Source organism: Silurus meridionalis, chromosome 28, assembly GCF_014805685.1.
Source record: "Silurus meridionalis isolate SWU-2019-XX chromosome 28, ASM1480568v1, whole genome shotgun sequence".
NCBI lineage: Eukaryota > Metazoa > Chordata > Actinopteri > Siluriformes > Siluridae > Silurus > Silurus meridionalis.
This window is the reverse complement of record NC_060911.1, coordinates 314,314-335,000: the sequence shown is the minus strand read 5'-3', so window position 1 is coordinate 335,000 and position 20,687 is coordinate 314,314. Positions and strand designations below refer to the sequence as shown.

Genomic DNA, 20,687 nt, shown 5'->3' with positions numbered 1-20,687 from the left:
GTCTCATTGATTTATATTTTGGGAAACATGAGAAAATAGCTTTCATCTTTTATTTCCCTTAGACTGCTCTCACACACACACACACACACACACACACACACAAAGACTGTTTACTGTAAATTCTGAGTGTGTGTCTCTCATTAGCATCATGTTCAGAGCTTCAAAAGACTTTGTAATGAGGTCTGAAGGGGACAGTGACACACACACACACACACACACACACACACACACACTAGAAATTTTGTCAATAGCCTCACACACCTGTTGTGTTTTTGTGTGATTGACAGCTGTACCTCAAAGGCGTGGCCTCAACCCAGCCCCTCCCCTGCATAATTCTCTCCTTTCTCATTTTCTCTCTGTTTCTATCTTTGTCTATCAGTCTGTCTGTCTATTTATCTATTTATTTTACTTTGATCTGTCTATCTATTTTATTTATATCTATATTTTAGTGTCTCTCTCTCTCTCTCTCTCTCTCTCTCTCTATCTCTGTCTCTCTCGCTCCCTTATCCAGACTGAGTCCGTTCTTATAGCCAGACTCACATGAACATCGCACACTGTTTGTGTGTTTACTTTTGGATAAACTGAGTTGTGTGTGTGTTAGCATCGAATTAGCACAAATCTCTCTCTCGTTCACACACACACACACACACACACACACACACACACACACACACACACACACACACTGTTTTATCTTTTATCCAGTCACATTCCTTTAATCTGCTCTGTAATCCACAGGATTAGATTTCCTAGCATGCATGTGGTGGTGAACTCGAGCACATTGCCACATTAACTTCTAAAGCTTTACTTGCTTCACCTCAACTGCACATAGACACCCCCACACACACACACACACACACACACACACACACACACACAGTGACACCCCCACACACACCCCCCACACACAATACAGTGATCCCCACACAATACACTGTGATCCCCCAATACACAGTGATCTTACCCCACACACACACAATACACAGTGATCCCCACACAATACACAGTGATCCCCACACAATACACAGTGACCCCCCACACACACACTATACACAGTGACCCTCCCGCACATAATACACAGTGATCCCCCACAATATACACAGTGACCCCCCACACACACACTATACAATGACCCCCCCACACACACACACAGTGACACCCCCACACTATACACAGTGACCCCCCGCACACAATACACAGTGATCCCCACACTATACACAGTGACCCCCCACACACACACACACACTATACACAGTGATTCCCCACACTATACACAGTGATCCCCCACTATACACAGTGATCCCCACACACATACACAGTGATCCCCACACACTATACACAGTGATCCCCACACACTATACACAGTGATCCCCACACTATACACAGTGATCCTCCCCACACAATATAGTGATCCCCCATAATACACTGTGACCCCCCACACACACACAATAGTGATCCCCCACACTATACAGTGATCCCCCACTATACACAGTGATCCCCACACAATACAGTGACCCCCCACAATACACAGTGACCCCCACACTATACACAGTGATCCCCACACTATACACAGTGATCCCCACACACATACACAGTGACCCCCACACAATACACAGTGACCCCCCACACTATACACAGTGATCCCCACACTATACACAGTGATCCCCACACACAATACAGTGACCCCCCACAATACACAGTGACCCCCCACACTATACACAGTGACCCCCCAATACACAGTGACCCCCCACACAATACACAGTGATCCCCCACTATACACAGTGATCCCCACACACACACAGTGACCCCCACACTACACACAGTGATTCCCCACACACACAATACAGTGACCCCCCACTATACACAGTGATCCCCCACACTATACACAGTGATCCCCCACACACAATACAGTGACCCCCACAATACACAGTGACCCCCCACACTATACACAGTGACCCCCCAATACACAGTGACCCCCACACAATACACAGTGATCCCCCACTATACACAGTGATCCCCCACACACACACAGTGACCCCCACACTACACACAGTGATTCCCCACACACACAATACAGTGACCCCCACAATACACAGTGACCCCCACACTATACACAGTGATCCCCCACACACAGTGACCCCCACAATACACAGTGACCCCCACACTATACACAGTGATCCCCCACACTATACACAGTGATCCCCCACACACAATACAGTGACCCCCACAATACACAGTGACCCCCACACTATACACAGTGATCCCCAATACACAGTGACCCCCCAATACACAGTGACACCCCCCACACAATACACAGTGATTCCCCACACTATACACAGTGATCCCCCACACACAATACAGTGACCCCCACACTACACACAGTGATTCCCCACACACACAATACAGTGACCCCCACAATACACAGTGACCCCCACACTATACACAGTGATCCCCCAATACACAGTAACCCCCCACACACACACACACACACACAATAAACAGTGATTCCCCACAATACAGAGATTCCTTCCCAAATATCACACAATTAGACAAAAAGGAAATGTTGTAATTGTAATTATTTAAAACTATTATTATTAAAACTTATTATTATTAAAACTTCACTGATTTTTTTATTTTCCAAAAAAAAAAAAGAATGAAAACAGCCAGACCTGCAGGTAAACGTGAGAAAGGAAACAGCTGGAGGAGGAAAGAAGAGAACGAAGAACAACATGGAAAAGGAATAAATAAAGAGAAAAGGAGGAGAGAAACAGATCAGCATGAAAATAAACTAAAATCATACAATAATAAATCAGTTCCAAACTATAAGAATTAAAGGAGAATAAGGGATTCAAACACACACACACACACACACACACACACACACACACACACACACACACACACACTGTTCTAAAGTTGGTCTGTGTTGCCAGACGTCTCTTTACTTGACGCAGCAGGAAAAGTGTAAAAGTGTGAGATATGAAGGACTGTAGCGATGAGCCTAACACAACCTGCTACACACACACACACACACACACACACACACACCTCCAGTGTGGGCCCATGCTTATTATATATGCGTCAAATATGCAAATCATATGCACATATAAAATAAACACGTACATCTGTCACTTACACAGAGAAAGTAAGTGTGTGTGTGTGTGTGTGTGTGTGTGTGTGTGTGTGTGTGTGTGTGTGGGGTAGATGTTTAGTTAAAGCTCCCTGTTGGATCTGCTAACATGTCCCGTGTGTGAGAGAGATAAAGATGTGCGAGTGTGTAGGGGATACTGCAGAAAGACAGGTGTGTATGTGTGTGGTAATTAAGATGTTATCTGTGTGTGTGTGTGTGTGTGTGAACATAAGAGATATTTCATTTCCTCCTTAGTGTTTTTTATGGTGCTCAGGGGACATGGAAGTGGGAGATTCACGCTGCTCTCTCTCTCTCTCTCTCTCTCTCTCTCTCTCTCTCTCTCTCTCTCTCTCTCTCTCTCACACACACACATATACACACACAGTCCTGTGCCTTGTTATTTTTTTGGGGTTGTCTGCAGTGTGTCTGTGGGCGGAGCTTGCAACCAGGTGTATAGTGTGCTGCAACCCCACACACACACACACACACACACGTGTGAGACAATCAGTCTAAATTAAACCCTCAAATGTATGGAGTTTTTCAGCAGACAGCTGTGTGTGTGTGTGTGTGTGTGTGTGTGTGTGTGTGTGTGTGTGTGTGTGTGTGTGTGTGTGTTTTTCTTATACCAGAGACTGAATTAATGTGAAATACAGATCAGTGGAAAATGTTTAATCTTAAACCCAGTCTGATTTTAGAGACTGTGTGTGTTTACATTTGTGTGTGCGCGCATGTGTGTGTTTGTGCGTGTGTTTGTTTTTCCACTCAGCTACTTGTCGTCTAAATCAAACGCAGTAAACATAACTCATACTTTTTTGGATCTGCTCCAATTACTGAGTGGTGTGTGTGTGTGTGTGTGTGTGTGTGTGTGTAATGTTTTAAGTGCTTCCTGTGTGTAATGTAGAGAGCAGATAGGTCTGTTACACTCCTCCTGCAGTTACAACACGCGTAATGAAGCTTAGCAATTAATATCTATCCAGCCATCTAACCGTACTTTGTTCAGACGTATATGTAACCCGATCTTCTCACTCATACACATCTGGGCTGAACATTTCAATCCACATGTGTTCATTACTCACTCTACTAAATATTTGGGCATGGCTGTGGGGCTTGGTGATCATACAGTGACAGGAGCATTCTTGAGATCAGGCACTGATGATGAATGAGGAGGTTCAGTAAGGTTGTGAAGATCAGGGTTCTGTGAAGGACATTTAAATTATTTTATTCCAACCTTCACATCAACAGCTGTTTTTCCTAAAGCTCGCTTTGTGTACAGGAACAGCATCATGCTGGAGCAGAGTTTTGGAATCTCAGTTGTTGTGTATGTTCTACACAACTTCGGACTTTGAAGAGGAAATTAAATGGCATGAAGGTCAGGGGGGGCAAATACTTTTGGCTATGTTTCATATGTAATTATTGTTTTTATAAATTTGTTTGGAAAGTGCTGTCTCTGTTTTTCCTGCTCAGTGTTAAATTTGTATTATACATGACCTCTCACTCACACACACACACACACACACACACACACACACACACACACACACACACACACACACTGTATTACTCCAAGGCCATTTCTTTTCTAACACTTCTAATCTACAGTGGAATTATCTAATAGAAACACCAATAAAAGCACTTACCATGCTCTAATGCCCCCACACACACACACACACACACACACACACACACACACACACACACACAGCGAGAGCGAGCTAAGGCCATTTAAGCTCAATGGAGCTTTTAGACGAATGAATTATCTGATATCTAACACACGTTTACATCATCTGTTTTTCTGTAGAACATTCTGAGAAACACAGGACTTCTCTACAGCATGACGTTCCTCACTGTGACCCGAGGTAACACTTCACACTGGGGTTCAGGAGAACATCAGGCTCCTGATCAGGTCTAATTATAAACATGTTCTACTGTATATATGCATACAAACAGCTGGATGGAGACCAGATGTGTTCTGACACTTTGCTCGTTGTCTACAGTCTGGTCTGTATTCAGGTGTTTAGGACCTTGGTCTTGATCTCAATCTCTGAGATCAGAGTTTAAATCTGGATCTTATTTCTGTAACGTTCAGGCTTCACTCTGTTTTGTGTAGTGTTACATTGTGTGTTGGTGATGGAGGTCTTAGTCAGGGTTTTGGTCTTAGACTGTGGCCTGGATCTGGGCTTTGAGGACTGTGATCCTGGTTCAGATCCACATCTCAGAGTTTTTGTCATAGTTTTATCTGAAAGTCTGTGCTTGTGGTTCATGGGCTGTGATCTTGGGTTGGATTGTAGTATAACCCTCAAATTTCTGGTCTTTAAGGGTTTTGTACTTTCTATAGTCCACAAGCACTCTCATCTTAGTCTAGCCATCAATATCCAAAGTTTTGGAATTGTCCTCAAAGTTCTAGTCTTTCATGTGGACTCTGGTCTCTGGTTGGTGCTTATGTTTTTCAGCTGGATTTGGATAAATGGTCTTTATTTAAGTCTTAATGCCACTGGTCCTGGTGAGAATCTGTCTCAATGTGGGTTTGGTCTCGATGGTGGTGGTGAATGTGGGTTTGAAGTAACTCTTAATAGCAATGGTCTTCATAGTCAGGGTGAAGGTTTCAATGTGGTCTTCATAAAGGTGAATCCCTTAGCGGTGAAGAACTAATCTGCTGTTCCAATAGTTTGAAAGGAGCCTGGTCATCTGAAAGATACAGAACAGACAGGAAATGTGATCTCTCTCTCTCTCTCTCTCTCTCTCTCTGATGTTGAAGTATATTGCAGTAGGGGAATGATGTGTGTGTGTGTGTGTGTGTGTGTGTGTGTGTGTGTGTGTGTGTGTGTGTGTAAGCAGTGAGCTCTGACATTTTGATTAAATCTGACAAGAAATTACTGCCTCAGAATCTCAATGAAATACACACAGGGAAAGAGAATCAGACAAACACACAGAAAGCAATATTTTAACAATTTGCATAGATACACAGTGGGCCTGTAAAACACACACACACACACACACACACACACACACACACACACACACACACACACACACACACACAGCATGATGTCGGTGAGTCATGATGTTTGGTGTTTGTGATGAACTGAAAAATATTTACTGAGTAGCAGCAAATGAGATTTGTGTGAAATAAAATACAAATAGTAAAATCACCAACCACCATCTTTTACTCTGTTCTCCATCAAACACCTACACACTCACCCAACACCTACACCCTGTTCTCCACCAAACACCTACACACTCACCCAACACCTACACCCTGTTCTCCACCAAACACCTACACACTCACCCAACACCTACACCCTGTTCTCCATCAAACACCTACACACTCACCAAACACCTACACCCTGTTCTCCACCAAACACCTACACACTCACCCAACACCTACACCCTGTTCTCCACCAAACACCTACACACTCACCCAACACCTACACCCTGTTCTCCATCAAACACCTACACACTCACCAAACACCTACACCCTGTTCTCCACCAAACACCTACACACTCACCCAACACCTACACTCACCCAACACCTACACCCTGTTCTCCACCAAACACCTACACACTCACCCAACACCTACACCCTGTTCTCCATCAAACACCTACACACTCACCAAACACCTACACCCTGTTCTCCATCAAACACCTACACACTCACCCAACACCTACACTCACCCAACACCTACACCCTGTTCTCTACCAAACACCTACACACTCACCAAACACCTACACCCTGTTCTCCACCAAACGCCTACACACTCACCAAACACCTACACCCTGTTCTCCACCCAAAACCTACACCCTGTTCTCCACCCAACACCTACACTCACCCAACACCTACACCCTGTTCTCCACCAAACACCTACACACTCACCCAACACCTACACCCTGTTCTCCACCAAACACCTACACACTCACCAAACACCTACAGACTCCACCAAACACCTACACTCTGTTCTCCACCAAACACCTACACACTCACCCAACACCTACACCATTCTCCACCCAACACCTACACACTCACTCAACACCTACACCCTGTTCTCCACCAAACACCTACACCCTCAAGTCAAGTCAAGAAGTCAAGAAGCTTTTATTGTCATTTCAACCATATATAGCTGATGCAGTATACAGTGAAATGGTGTTCTCCACCAAACACCTACACCCTGTTCTCCACCAAACACCTACACCCTGTTCTTCACCAAACACCTACACCCTGTTCTTCACCAAACACCTACACACACCACCAAACACCTAAACACACCACCAAACACACACCCTGTTCTCCACCAAACACCTACACTCTCCACCAAACATCTACACCCTGTTTGCCATCAAACTCCTACACCCTGTCCTCAAACAAACACCTACATATTCCAGAAAAAACCTACACATTCCACTAAACCCCATCAGCACTAGTCATTGATATGAAGCACCACACATACAACACGCTCATCAGTGCTGTATGATTGCTCCATATGAAGAGTGTGTGCTACCACAGAGAGAGGGAGTGTGTGGTGTTGGGTTGTGTGTGTGTAAGTGATGGGGAATTATGGGTAAGGTGTGTGTTGTGTTGGGGTGTGTGTAAGTGGTAAGGGATTGTTGGTAATTGTGTGTGGGGGGAGGTGAGGCATTGAAGTTGAGTGTGTGTGGTGTTGGGGTGTGTGTGAGGGATTGTGGGTAAGGAGTGTGTGTGTGTGGGGGGGGGGGTAAGGAGTGTGTGTGGTGTTGAATTGATGATGTCACTGAGGGACTCATGGAGGTGAAGGTTTAATTCAGTGTGTAATTAATGAACATTGTTTCAGCTGATGAACAAATCCATTTCTAATCAGAGTCTCGTTAGCATGGAGGTGGCCTTCGATTAGATTTCACTCCTGTGCTCCTGCACTTCCTGCTGAACATGAACACACCTACCACACTGCAGGTGACCACTCAGTTCAGGGCTGAAGCTTCAGGATGTGCTCCACCATGCTGTTCATACACTCCTGCATGTGGGATCTTCCCAATTCATTCACATTTAGCAGAACTTTAGGGGTGTGTGTGTGTGTGTGTGTGTGTGTGTGTGTGTGTGTGGGTGTGTGTGTGTGTGTGTTTCTGTTTCAATCATCTCCCAGGGTGAAGAAGCTGCAGTGACGTCACCATCTCATTCCTCAGGGACAATAGTACTTACATTCCATGTTCATTATTAACACAATTACACCACAATTACACACAATGACACCAAAAGTACACACACAATAACACAATTTCACCACAATTACACACGCAATCTCACATTAACACCACAATCACGCACACACAATCACACAATCACACCACAATTACACACACAATAACACCACAATTACATACAAGCACACAATACCACCACAATAATACACAAATCTCACAATCATCGACTATATACAGAGTGCAGGACCTACATCTCAAAACATACAGATGTGTTTTTCTCTCTCTCTTTCTCTCACACACACTTCCTGCCTTCCCCTCTGTCTCTCTATTTGTCTCTCTTTGTCTCTTCCTCTCTCCTTCTGTCCCTCCTCGGTGTGCGTGTGTGCGTGTGTGTGTGTGTGATTCAGGGTGAAGGTAATAAATGGACTCCCAGAAAACTTCACACGCTCTCTGTGTGACGCAACAGTGTGTAAGAGCTCTTTTTTGGCAGGTGTTTAGAAAGGACTTACTGAAAATATTAAAATGTAAAAATACTCTCTCTCACTCTCTCTCTCTCACACACACACACACACACACACACACACACACACACACACACACACACACACACACACACGTTAGTTAGCAGTGAAAAAGGCTGATTCGGGAAGATGAGTGTTGTGATGTGCTTGCATCATCGCTGTCATGGTTTATTGCTGAATGTGACAGTGCTATCCTGCTGATGTCAGGGATCACACACACACACACACACACACACACACACACACACACACACACACAGCTGCTTAATTTAACTATAGCTGCTAACAAGCAGAATTTTATTGTAATCCCTATTTTATTGCATAATTACATGATGATGATGAGAATAATAATAATAATAATAATAGTGTGGTCAAGGATTTGGAGGTGGAGCTTTAAAGCTGAAAATGCAAATTAAGAGAATAAAGTTTTGTTTTAAAAGGTTTTGAGACTAATTCTGTTTACAAGAAAGTACGTTTCCACACTATCACCTCTGAAACAGTCCCTTTGCACAGGGATACAGTGGTCCCAACATTCCTGCCCTTCTGGAATGTATTCTGGAAGTCTTCTTTTCGAAGCCCCTTCTGTGACTCGTGCCAGATCTCTGCAATGATGTCAAAATGGCGAGCTTTCAACTGGATCATCATCTTCGGGAAAAACTGGCGAATAGGGTGGGTGTGGAAGTGAGATGAGGTTGTTTCTGGTAAGGAACTCGTGTGTGAGTAGAGCTCAGTGACAGGGTGTGCACGTGGTCACAATAGCAAACGTGTTAAAGCACGTTCACTACTCAACCCCCCTGCTCCACCTGACTTTGCCTCCTTTTATGATAAGAAAATTGAGGAAATCTGTCAGACGAGCGAGCGAAAGTTAGTCCCATCTTGAAGAAACCTGCTCTGGATCTATTGGACATCAACAACTACAGACCGGTATTACTTTTTTCCAAATCTCTGGAATGCAGTGTTTTTCACCAACTGTCTGTCTCTCTCAAAACAACCTCCAAGATCCAAACCAGTCTGGCTTCAAAACGGCACACTCCACAGAGACGGCCCTTTTGGTGGTCACTGAGAAACCACAGGCTGCTCGATCAGCCAATCTGTTATCTGTACTCATCCTCCTCAACCTTTCAGCAGCATTTGACACAGTCAACCACAACTCTGGTCTACCCTCAGGAGCCTCAGGATCTGTGGAGCAGTATGGGAATGGTTTGCTTCCTACCTGGAAGGTTGCTCATACCAGGAAACATGGAGGTCCACATCTGCCCCATACAGACTCTCCACTGGTGTTATACAAGTGGGACCTCATCGCATCTCGCACTGCACCACGCTGTCTGAGATCCTCCAGCACTGCTCCACTGGTACCACCTTCTCTCAGAATGAGAGGTAAGTACACTTCAAGGCTCTTCTCTGTTCTGGCACTGAGGTGGTGGAATGAACTTCCCCTAGATGTTTAAACAGCGGAGTCCCTGATGATCTTCAAGCGACTGGTGAAGACCTTCATCTTCCTCAAACACTTAAACTAACACTAACACAGGTCTGCTTGTTCCTTTTCATAAAAAAAGTTATAGTTAGTTATAGTTATAGTCTGATTTATCTTAAGTTTGTAATCTAGTGCACCAGTGAGGATTTATTCATCGATAGAGATCGCTGTGGACACGGACGTCTGATAAATGCACATGTTCAGAACACGCACCAGTTGTACATCTCCTGATGTACAGAGGACAATGTCTTTTGGCACTTATGAAAGTCGGTGCTCCCTGCGACTGTGTGTGCAGTCTTTTGCTGACATCTGCTTTTGTTTTACAAAACTAGTTATGAAACATTTTGATACCTCTGCGTATTTATTTTTATTTATTTATTTGTTATAAAACAGTGTGCCGGGTGGCAGTTCACATTAGTGACATGAGCATTAGTTTTGAGGTTGAGTGAGACCTCAGGCGGTGTCTCACTTCCTGCTTTATATCTCTGTTAAAGTTAATGAGGACGTGCAGGTGTGGAGGCACTCACGCCGAGACAGGAGTGAGACGATGTGCTTTTTACTTTCAGGCTCGCATTAAGGTGAAATGCACCATGTCAATAAAGCAGACTTTAGAAGGAGAGGTAGAAGAACCAGCATTTATTTAGGTCTTCTGTTCTTCTCCCTTTATCCCTTCTTTCTTTCCTCACTCCCACACACCACCACCATGAGGCATTAAAACAAGAACACACACACACACACACACAAATTAAACAATACTAAAAGCCTCCATGCCTGAAAGACAATCTCTAATTAGTGACTTTAACCTTTACCATTCACACAAAGCTCTCTCTCTCTCTCTCTCTCTCTCGCTCTTTCTCGCTCTCCACCTCCTTCATTAAGACTCCACACTCGTTAGTGGATGTTTATTCGTGCTCATTACCCTGAGAAGATAATTACCTAACCCACCATGACCTTTGACCCCTGCTAACACGTTCTTCAGTTGGAACGCTTTCACTGACCAGCACGCAATGAACTAATTCCACTGACCTCATTGTGTGTGTGTGTGTGTGTGTGTGTGTTGACTTTAATCATGCTATGCTGTGGTATAGATAAAAGAAAGTGTGAAAGAGGGATACATTTTTTTTTTTTTTAAATAAACATAAATCTCACACCTAAACTTTCAGCCAATCCACTATTCACACCTAAACAGGGGATTAAGTTTAATGGAGATGAACTCCACTATACCCCACTGAACTTCACTGTACCACACGAACTCTACTCTGTTTGTTCTGAGATGGTGGGGCAGTAGCATGCAGCAGCATCTCCGGATCCAAACTGGTGCTTTTCGCTTTAGCCCGACTTTTCCGAATACATTGACACCAGAGACAGCCGTGTTTATGTATACGACCTCCTGCTGCTGATGAAGACTTGTGGTGATGGCATGCGTGTTGATATGAACACAGAATGGTGCAAGGACTCCTGCTATTGTTTATTGCTAGTGGAGTACATGGCTGTAACATGCAGGCCATTTTATTTACCATGGGAACTCGCCACTGCTTTCGTTGTCAGAGTGTACATTCCCCCCAGCGCTAACGCTAAGGAGACACTGTGTGAACTCTATGGGGCTATTAGCGACCTGCCGAATGTTCACGCTGACGGACTGTTTATAATCGCTGGAAATTTAAACCATGCGAATCTCAGGACTGCACTCCCTAAACTTCATCAGCATGTGGACTTTGCAGTGAGAGGAAAAAACAGGCAGGCCCACCCCCAACTCGTCTACTCAGACCACATTTCTTATAGGCAAGGGCCAAACTGTCCGGACTCAACAGAGAGGTGCAGCACCAACACGCCAAGCGAATCCACAGCCACTTCCAGGACAAAGGAAATACTCGGTGCATGTGACAGGGCATACATGCGATCACAAACTACAAGACAACTTTACCGTTATGACCATGACTCCTCCCTTCCAGATGCATTGTATGACTTTTATGCCTAGTTTGAGGTGCAGAACAACGTGGAGGCAACGTGGTGGCAAGGTCCTCTGCACGTCCAAACGATCTTAATCGCGCCTCTCTCACTTTGTCCACAAAACGTCCTACATGCGCTGTCCCTCTAATGAACTCGTTGCTCCACCTCCTGTTTTTTACTCAATGTCACTGTCTCTAATCCATACAACATCTCAGGTCTCACCACAGTCCTATAAACGTTCCCTTTCACTCTCACAGATACTCTTCTATCACAAATCACTCCTGCTATCACTTTTCTCCACCCACTCCACCCTGCCTGCACTCTTTTCTTCACTTCTCTAACACACTCTCCATTACTTTGCACTGTTGACCCCAGGTACCTGAACACCTCCACCTTCTCCACCTCTTCTCCCTGTAACTGCACCCCTCCACTGCCCTCCCTCTCATTCACACACATGCACACAGGGGACTTTCATTCCTCTTCTCTCCAGCATGTACCTCCACCTCTCCAGGATCTTCTCCACCTGCTCCCTACTCTCACCACAAATCGCAATATCATAGACAAACATCATAGTCCGGGGAGACTACTGTCTGACCTCGTCCTTCAACCTGTCCATCACCACTGCAAACAGGAAAGGGCTCAGAGCCGATCCTTGATGTAGTTCCACCTCCACCTTGAACCAGGCTGTCATTCCTACTGCACACTTCACTGCTGTCACACTGTCCTTATACATGACCTGCACCACCATCACATACTTCTCTGACACACCAGACTTCCTCATACAATACCACAACTCCTCTCTCCACCCTGTCGTTCGCTTTCTCTACATCCACAAACACACAATGCAGCTCCTTCTGACCTATATAAAATAATGCGTCTGTGGTGCTCTTCCTCAGCATGAAACCATACTGTTGCTCACAGATAGTCACCTCTTCTCTCAGCCTGGCTTCCACTACCCCAAACTCCGCTATACCCCTAACCAATAAACCCCTCGATCTCCACTAAATCTCTAAACACCACAATACCCCCTGAACTGTACTGAATCCCCGAATTCCACTATAACCCTAACCACTAAGCCCCCTGAACTCCACTACACCCCCCAAATCCACGATACCCCACAAATACCCATCCCGAAGTCCACTCTGTGTGCATGTGTGTGTGAGAGAATTTCTTTTTAGAACTCCACCCTTTTCTGATCTGTTCCATGTTGGAGGTGTGAGGTGATGCTCTCTGTCCTTCTCCCAGTCAGATTCCTGTTGTCCTTGAGCTTTTTTCTGTAATGTGTGGTGTTGAAGGTGTCTGGCTCATGGTGGCTGGAAATAAACACAATACATAAATAAATAAACAAACAAACAAACAACTTGTTCTGTTCTGACTCCTGTCATATCTGTGTTTATTTTAACGTTGTGTCCAATCGTGCAGCTTCGGCCAATTATCTGCATCAGAACGAGCTAAATCAGGAGATTCCCCTCTTCGTGTGTGTGTGTGTGTGTGTGTGTGTGTGTGTGTGTGTGTGTGTGTGTGTGTGTGTGTGTGTGTGTGTGTGTGTGTCCACTGGGTTCCTCTGTGCTTGTTTAACAATACAACCCTGCTTTCCTGTGTTAGTGCTAACGAGAGAGACCCTTGTTTTCATCATGCTGTGTGTGTATGTGTTTGTGTGTTTAGAAGTAAAACCACAGGGATGTGTTAAACAAACCCCTGACTGTATTATATAGATATATTTTGTAATATCTGGGGAAAGCAGTTATATATAGAGGTATGATTAAGAAACTGTACAGAACAGGGTTTTTTGCTGAACCTCATGCAGTTCAGGGTTAAAGGTCAGAGTTTGATCCTGGCGAATCCACGGGTTTTGCTACAGCTGCCTTCTGTAATGGTAATCTGTGTTTATTAGCATCTGTTAGCGTAGCGTTTGCAGCTGATTTGCTCCTGACCTGACAGAATGCTGTCGCTTTCCTGTTCCACATAAAACCCGCTGCAATCAAACGACTGTACACACCCACGGACTGCATTAGCTGCTGCATGCTAACGAGGGAGCGGCGTTAACGAGCGTTAGATGTGTGTATGTGTATGTATGTGTGTGTGTGTGGTGCTCAATACGGAGGCGGCGTGGTGATGACTCGATGATGAGGGCTTGTCAGAAAAGTGTCCTGATGGTGAAGTGGCCCACTTTAAAGAGCGCAGGATTCAAGTGAACAAGAGAGAGAACAGAGAGAAAATTGAGAGCGGGAGAGAAAAAGAGAGACAAGACTTTTTAACTTGTTAAATGGCAGTTGGTTTCAGGTTAAATTAATAAAATGATAGACATGAATAAAATCAGACAATGGAGGTTGGGGAGGGGTGTGTGTGAACAGAACAGAGAGCTTCATTATACCACACAACCTCAAATGTCTTTAGATCCCCAATACTCTTATAAAAATTAAAATCTAACACAATCCTGGAACATTTTGATTGAGTCACAGTCAGCATTTTGTTTATTTTTTTCTGCTCAGGTATATTGTCATTTTCATTTGGCCAAAAATATATTTAATCAGTGGCACATGAACCTGTTTCTCCTGACGTACTTAAACCCAAGAATAAAACACTGAAGAGTAAAATCACATTAAAGGAACTTAGAATAAATTTTAAAAGCACAAACAGTGACTGTAACCTGGAGCAGTGAGTAAAAGTGTGAAAAACAGTTTCTCTCTGTGAACAGAACGGAGTCCTGCAGAACATCAGGGTTTAAAATAAGAGTTCACAGAGAAGATGCAGTGTAAAATCCTCCACTGGAGCTCGGCAGTGTTTTTGGTTAACGGTGGTTTGTACAGTGTCTCCACTCTGGTTTAATATCATCATTAAAACCAAGAACATTTCTCCACTGGGGGTCCACCCTCACACTCAGTTTATTCTTATTTAAAATCTCAACACAGGCCCTGTAGAGCAGCTTCCCCGACACTGTCCCAAAGTTCATCTCCCCTTCACCACTGCACTCCAGGAGGGGAACCTCCACCCCTGTCGAGGTCAGGAGCGATGTCCAGCTGGGGAAAGGGTTCATCCTCTGCAGGACCAGTTTTACTGATTTTGTAGTCCTTCAGCTGAACACACTCTTCTGCTGTTAGTGTAGACCTCCAGCGGTGTAGGAGCTGGTTAGCAATGTGCAGGGGCCGGAGTCCCATACATGCTGCCAGGTCCTCCCCTCGTGACGGGTCTGACCCTGCGATGTTCACCAACTCCCGGAGTGTGACAATCATTGAGGAGATGTCCAGCCGACTCCCGTTGAAGAGGGACTCCTACAGCAGCCAGTGTAGTGTTCTGTCCAGTCGTCCCACCATGTGCAAAAGTCCAATGGCTGCTGTTTTCCCTATCAGGTTCCGGGGCCCGGTTAGGTGTCTTTGGATAAACTGAAGGCGAAAAGCTGCAGTTCTTTCTTCAGATTGCTAGTCTGTACAAAATTCCTGACGGTAAACAGCCTAGTTTTATCCCTCTGTACACTTTAAACGGAGCACATAAACCACCATTCACCTTTAGTACACTCTCAACTTCACTGTACAGCACCCTGATCATGGCTATGAAACCAGGGTTAAACCCAAAGCTTTCCAGCACCTTCCACAAGTATTCATGCTCAACCCGGTCAAAAGCCTTTTCCTGGTCTAAGAAAATCAGAAAAGTCTTTAAGCCCAAATGCTTAGAGACGTCCAAAATGTCATGAATTAGGTGTACGTTATTTAATATCTACCAGGCACACACTATGTCTTGGTCATGGTGAATGATCTTCTCCATCACCTTTGTCAATCTCAAGGCCAATGCTTTTGACAGCAGATTGCAGTCAGTGCACAGTAGTGAAGCCGGGTGCCAGTTCTTCAGGTGTGTCAGGTCTCCCTTTTATGGCAGCAGGGTCAGGACGGCTCTCCTGCAGCTAGATGGGAGCTGACTTCCTCTCACACTGTCCTTTAGCATGTCCTCTCCAGCATGTCCTGCCCTATTACTTCTCAAAAAGCCTTTAAAAAACTACACAGGGAGATCATCTATACCTGGTGCCTGTCCGTTCTCCATACCTTGGAGAGTCTGCTGAAGCTCAGCAGTGTCCGCTCTCTGTCCAATTCCCTAGCCACTGTCTTTGTGAGCTTAGGCCGGTCTTTGAGGAAGCTGTCCTCCACTACCTGTGCCCCTGACCTCTCGCTGCTATACAGCTTGGAATAGAAGCTGACTGTCTGCTTGCGAATTCCAGAAGGCTCTGACACGAGATCCCCTGATTATGTTTGCACAGCATGCATAAATCTTGTCTGTCCATTATTTTGTTCTAAACTGAAGAAGAAATTAGAAACATCAATCTGTGTTGTAGTGTACAACAGGTAATTTATTTTTGAGGGCTTCAATATGCCCTTCATTCCATGTGGCCTCCAAATGCTGAAGTTCCACTATCTCTATAGCAAGAGCTTTTAGAGATCTGCCAATGTCTCTTGTGACATTGAGAGTGTACTGTTAAAAGATTTCTTTAATTTGTGCTTTAGTTAAATCCCACCACTGCTGTAGGGAGTTAAATGAAATGAAGAGAATAAACTGTTAGGAATAAATTAATACAATTTTATTGAACAAATATTAGAATTTAGGTTGTAAATGTAGGTCAGTGCTTCTGATAGTGTTTAGTCCAGCAGAGAAGCTTTACTGGCCCTGAACACCCACCACTGACACACTCTATCATCATCTTCTTTTGGCTTTTCCCATTAGGGGTTGCCACAGCGAATCGCCCGTCTCCATACCCCCCTGTCCTCTACATCTGCCAATATATACATGAATATATTGATACGTTCCTTTGCCACTTGGTGGTTCTTAAAAACATTTTGATGTCTTCAGCACTGTAAAACACATTTAACGGTTCCTCTTGGGAGTCTAGATTGAACACAGAGCCGGACATTGTATCCTTACTTTCTGATTCAGGTTCCTCCACCTTCATTTATTTATTTTGCCTGCTTTTTTCCTTTGTTCCTTACCTCACTTCTTTCTATTATTCAGGACTTTGAATAAAGACTTGTCTTCCATCTAAATGTCTCCCTTCTACACAGGCAGCTCCAACACTGCTTCAGAGCCAACTGTGACTCTTTTACTCGATTCAGCCGAGCAGGGCTTCTCCTGGTCTGGTTCAGCCAAGCAGGAGGAGCAGGGCTTCTCCTGGTCTGGTTCAGCCGAGCAGGAGGAGCAGGGCTTCTCCTGGTCTGGTTCAGCCGAGCAGGAGGAGCAGGGCTTGTGGATCTGGTGGATCGGTCACTAGAGGAGCTCTGGTCTGCAGTCTGAGACACACCAACCACCAACACACACTCCTCTACACACACACCACCGGCACACCGTGTCCCAAATGCAAACACTCTCTCTCACACACACACACACACACACACACACACACACACACACACACACACACACACACCACCGCACACTGTCACAACCGCTAATGCACACTCCTCTACACTAACACACGCACGCACACACGCATGCATGCGCACACACACACACGTCCCAACCGCTAACACACATTCCTCTTTTCACACATGCCCCCACACACTGTTTCCCAACCGCAAACACACACTCCTCTGCACTCATACGCACACACACACACACACACGTGTTCCAACCGCTAACACACACTCCGCTGCACTCATATACACATACGTATCCCAACCATTAACACACACTCCTCTACACTCTCACTCACACACACACACAATCCACACACCATGTCTCAACCGCTAACACACACTCCTCTACAAACACACACCACCCACACACGTGTCCCACCCCCAAACACCCCCTCTGTTCTCTCCCTCTCGGTTTTGTGCTGTAGTTAACTGCACTTTAACTTTCCATTTTATTTTATGGCTCCTCACACAGTCTATTATCAGCACACACACAGTCCCCCATCAGCACTATGAAGGAGTGTTGCAGTGTGTATGTAGTGTGTCAGTGTTCAGACTTTACTTCACTGTTGTGTGTGTGTGTGTGTGTGTGTGTGTGTGTGTGTGTGTGTGTGTGTGTGTGTGAGAGAGAGAGAGCGAGAGAGAGAGAGTGTGCACATGCACTTTCTGTCACAGTGATGAATAGAGTGCAGTACAATATAACACACACACACACACACACCTCGCTCTTTTATAATACAGTTTTTTAGACCAGTTTAATAAAAGGCTTTTAAAGTCAAATTCACTGACATTAAAAGCTTTGTTGGTGTGTGTGTGTTGGGGGGGGTGGCATGTATGAGTAATAAAGTGAAGTTTGAATGTTTGTGTTCAAAGAAAGGATCCAAGTACTTTATTGTCTGAGTTCTTTTCTTTCACTGTGTGTGTGTTTGTGAGTTTGTGAGTCATTGGAGTGTATCTAAGCTGTTAACCACTTGCTGCTCTCTTGAGATCTATTTTACCTGAAGCCATCTGTAGACACACACACACACACACACACACACACACACACATACAGAGATGCAGTTGTTAGAGTATGATGAAGTTTAATGTTTAACAGATGAAATGTGGCTGCACAAAGAGAAGCATCAAAATTATATATAACATCAAACACACAACAGTGATACTGGAGGGCAGTTGTGGTTTGTGTGTGTGTTTGTGTGTGTGAGGGTGTGTGTGTGTACGAGTGTGCATATGTGTTGGGGGGGCGTTGTATTGGGTGTATACTGTGCGTGTGTGTGTGTATATGAGTTTGTGTTTGGGAGTACACCCATACACAATACATATTGTGTGTGTGTTGGGGGTTTATGTATATAGTGTGTGAGTGTGTGTGTTGGGGTGTATGTGTATATATGGTGTGTGTGCCTGTGATTGTGTGTGTTGGGGTGTGTGTGTGTGTGTGTGTGTGTGTGTGTGTGTGTGTTGGGGTGTATATGTATATATGGTGTGTGCGTGTGTGTGTGTGTTGGGGTGTATGTGCATGTGTGTGTGTGTGTGTGTGTGTGTGTGTGTGTGTGTGTTGGGGGTTTATGTGTCTATGCTGTGCGTGAGTGTGTGTGTGTGTGTGTGTTGGGGTGTATGTGTCTATACTGTGTGTGTGTGTGTTGGGGTGCATGTGTTGGGGTGTATATATGGTGTGTGTGTGTGTGTGTGTGTGGGGTGTATGTGTATATATGGTGTGTGTGTGTGTGTGTGTTGGGGTGTATGCATATGTGTGTGTGTGTGTGTGTGTGTGTGTGTTGGGGGTTTGTGTGTCTATACTGTGCGTGTGTGTGTGTTGGGGTGTGTGTGTGTGTGTGTGTTGGGGTGTATGTGTCTATACTGTGTGTGTGTTGGGGTGCATGTGTGTATACTGTGTGTGTGTGTGTGTTGGGGTGTATGTGTGTATATGGTGTGTGTGTGTGTGTGTGTGTTGGGGTGTATGTGTATATATGGTGGTGTGTGTGTGTGTTTTGGGGTGTTTGGGGTGTATGTATATATGGTGGTGTGTGTGTGTGTGGGGTGTATGTGTGTGTGTGTGTGTGTGTGTGTGTGTGGGGTGTATGTGTATATGTGTGTGTGTGTGTGTGTGTGTGTGTGTGTGTGTGTGTGTGTGTGTGTGTGTTTTGGGGGCTGTTTGGGGTGTATGTATATATGGGGGTGTGTTGGGGTGTATGTATATATGGTGTGTGTGTGTGTGTGTGTGTGGTTTGGGGGTGTGTGTGTGTTAGAGTGGTGTGTGTGTGGTAGAGGTGGGGAGTAATAAAATATATTTACATATTTGTAGGTTTACAGTATTTATATATTTGCTGTACTTTATTAGAGTTTTCTGGTATCACTTCTTACTATATATGTTTCTTTATACTTGGCCAGGCAGAGGGACCGAGCTGGGAAGGAGGTGCTGCAAGTTAGAGCAATAAAGGATGGAGATGGAGATGTGTTGACTAGTGAGGAGAGTGTGTTGAGAAGATGGAGGGAGTATTTTGAGCAGCTGATGAATCAGGAAAATAAGAGAGAGAGAAGGTTGGATGGTGTGGAGATGTGAAGCAGGAAGTAGATAGGATTTGTAAGGAGGAAGTGAGAGCAGCAATTAAGAGGATGAAGAGTGGAAAGTCGGTAGGACCAGATGACATACCAGTAGAAGCATAAGATAAGATATAAGATCTACCATTATTCATTCCCACAGTGGGGAATTTTCTGTGTTACAGCAGCAAAGGAAAGAAATGTGCAAATATATACAAAAAAACAATACAGTATATACAACACAATGTATAAATACAAAAGAAGAAAAAGAGACCAATTAGTAGTTATGCTATCAAACATTCTGCACATGGGTGATACTGTACGGTTTTAAATTATTGTTATTGTACATTTATTGCATAAAATACGTTGTTGTTATTATTGCAGTTAAACAGTAACAGTGTATATTTTGGTGACTGGTTCACTGAGCAGCTCTGATTGTAAAGTCTAATAGCAGCAGGGAGAAAAGATGATCTGTTTCGCTCTTTCAGACACTCAGGATGTAACAGTGTGTC

At 44.6% G+C, this 20,687-nt stretch overlaps 1 protein-coding gene across 3 annotated transcripts in view; it reads left to right on the top strand.

Moving 5' to 3' along the window:
- LOC124381492 overlaps positions 1-20,687 on the top strand; it is an 88,175-nt gene that overhangs the window by 27,576 nt on the left and 39,912 nt on the right. The window contains exons 1-2 of one of the 3 annotated variants that reach the window (XR_006924855.1): positions 4,406-4,499; positions 4,929-4,986. The gene's annotated coding sequence lies outside the window, so the exon portion shown is untranslated. Of the gene's footprint in view, positions 1-4,405; positions 4,500-4,928; positions 4,987-9,664; positions 10,198-20,687 lie in introns of those variants that run through there. The other 2 variants (XR_006924854.1, XR_006924856.1) reach the window with 2 other exon arrangements.